Genomic DNA, 2969 nt, shown 5'->3' with positions numbered 1-2969 from the left:
TTGAGCTTGGGAAGCAAACAGAAGGATCCATCAGGGCTTTCTGTTGCTTGTGTATAGATGTTCCCAGGTGAGCATTTTTAAAAAATGAGTACGGGTCCAGTGCCTGTCAGGTCAGTTGGCTTTGTCCGTCCTTTAGGGATGATGTGCTCTTTTCCTCCTCTAAATATCACTTAGCACTTTGGCCCCTTGTAGGGACTGCTTTGAGTGACCTTGAAGAACTCATTTGGGCTTTAGTTTTCTCATCTATGAAATGAAGTCATGAAACTAAATCAGATGGTCATGATTCATTCTCAGTTTCTCAGTCTCTCTCTGTCTCTCTCTCTTCCCTAATATGCCCCTGGGATGGAATAGTCTCATCAGGGAAGTGTCTTACTGCAGCAGTGATTATCTACCTATGTGGAGGTAGGAGGATGTGTGTAGTTTGGAAAAATAAATTCCATAGATGATTCTCTCAACCATCATTAGACCTGATAATTTCCAAAGAATTTTCTCAGCTCTCACATTCTGATTTATAGTCCTGGCTCATAAAAGAATCAATCTGATGGCTTTGCAGAATGTATAGAAAAAAATCATATTTTTAGCAGTTGTGATCCTTTTGGTTGCAAGTAACAGAATACCCAACTAAAAAAAAGTGGCTGAGATAACAAGAACATTTTGTTATCTTACTTCCAGAGGTTGGGTCGTTCTAGAATTATTTAATTCAGTGGTTCAACGGTGTCATCAGAACTATGGTGTTTTTTTCATCTTTCTCTTCTATTATCCTCAGTGTGTTGACAACATCTCCCCTCTTGGTTACAAGATGGTTGCAGCAGCTTCAGACATTATATGCAAAAAAAACATGTCCAGTGAAGAGGAAGAGGGAACATTTCTTCCTATTTTTCATTATAAAGGAAAACTTTCCCCAGCCAACATCCCTCAGCTTCCATTGGCTTGATAAGTGATCGTCACATAGTCCCTTTTTAGCTGCAAGAGAGGATTAGAATGTGGGTATCTGGCACATCTAACTTCTCTAGTGGAAGGAGGAAGGGGGAGGGAAATGAGTGCTGGAATAGCAACTAATAGCTGCTGCATATGTCCTTTTTCCAACACTTAAGACCCCTCCTCTTCCTTTATGTAGCTGCTGGCTAATTAAAGCTAAGTATTTAGCATAAATCAGGGCTTTTGTGAATTATCTAAATAATTAGAGTCATTGTAAGCACGGGGTCCTTATTTCATTTCATCTAAAATTTGATGATAAATGGGCTTCCATTGCCCAAAACAAGCTTCCCTGGTGCTGAAACCGGATGTAATTTTTTAGTGCATTGGGTTTTAGGAAAATAACTTAAAATGTACAGGGATTGTGAGAAAGAGCAGCTTAAATTCTCATTTTTTTTTTTTTGCTTTACAAATCTCCATCAGCTACCAAAAATAAGACCAGATTAAAGGGGTATGTGAATATTTAATGTAAAATTAGGAATATGTTGTTAAAAATCAGGAAAGAGTTTAGGGCTATGACCATGAATAAATTGTGAAATATCAGCTTACTTCTCTGCTACACCACTGACCTAAAGAAGCTTTTCTGTTTCCCCAGCAACCTCGCATGGCATTAGCTTGCTTCCCTCAGAGTAAATTAAATGTGATTTTCAAGTACTACACTTCATTATTTCAGAAATCACAATACCTTGCAGAAATAAGAACATTTCATAAATCATATTGGAGTTTATTTTTAAGCCAGAGCAGAGAAAGTATTTATTTGGGAAAATGTGTTTTTTTCTTTTAAATCTACTAAATTTCCAAGGACTTATAAATTACCTCTATGGTGAATTGGTAAATGGGACATAGTATGCTTTATTTACTTAAAATACATTAGTGATTGCCCAATCATATTTTTAAAAAAGAGTTTAGTTACCAGGGATGTGAAAAAGATACAACATCTTAAATGAACTACATAACTTTATGATCAAAAGCTCCAGAGGACAAAAAGTCATATTAATGTTAAAATCTTTTTCTAAAGTAAAGTTCTCTCATTCATATATCACTTGTGAACAATGTTTTCCCAAACTTGGGGAATAACTTATGTATGTATTATACATACATGCAAACACTCATATATACACATTCCATGCTGAGTGTACCCAAAACTGTCCATTTTAAATTTTAGATAAATTATTATGTTAACATCTGACCTGTCTCCATCCCTGCCATTTTTGGTGTTTATTAAAGATCTTACAACTGAAATTGACATACCTTTATTTTTTCAAACTATTTAGTAACCAGTTATTAAAGGGCTTTTGAATTTAACCTGTGTCTCTGTCTAATACATAAGATGGTTGCTTATCCAACCATCAGTTGAGGACTCCTGCCTTGGATAGGAGTTATCCAGGCTCCTTTATTAGACCGTTAGTAACTTGACAACAAGGGGGCTGTTTGGTTTATCTGTGTATTGTCCGTAGAGGCTAACAAGATGCCTTGTGTCAAGTAAGTCATAAATAATGGTTCTTCAATCAAATCCGTTAATATATGAATAGAGCCAAAACTTGCTTTTCTCCAGAGCAGTGGTCTCTAGAGTAGAGGACTTTCATTCCTAAAGGTGTGTAGTAAATTGATCCATCCAGGAATTAGAAAGGAAATATTAAAACTTATATTTATTTTGATCTTAACAAGAAATAAATGAATTTCAGTAAAAGTTAATACGTGGTTTGTTAGTAGTCCAGGCATAAACTTTAATGTGTATCATTAAATATGCACATATTAGGAGTGAGTGCTCAGATTTTATTACTGATAAGACAGAGATTATGGAGGTTTGGAAATCACTGTTTTAGTTGGAGAAAGCCCAGATACACTGATTTTCTGGTGTGGGAGGCGCTTTGTCCTCCAGAACTCCCTGAACTGCTGCTGAATGCCCCAAATTCTATCACATGGCCTCTTTCTTTAGTGTAATCAGGAAAATAAGCTTGAGAGTCAGATCTGGCTTTGAATCTTAGTGCCCC

Source organism: Eulemur rufifrons, chromosome 30 (assembly GCF_041146395.1).
Source record: "Eulemur rufifrons isolate Redbay chromosome 30, OSU_ERuf_1, whole genome shotgun sequence".
Lineage (NCBI taxonomy): Eukaryota > Metazoa > Chordata > Mammalia > Primates > Lemuridae > Eulemur > Eulemur rufifrons.
Note: the sequence above shows the minus strand (reverse complement) of the source record.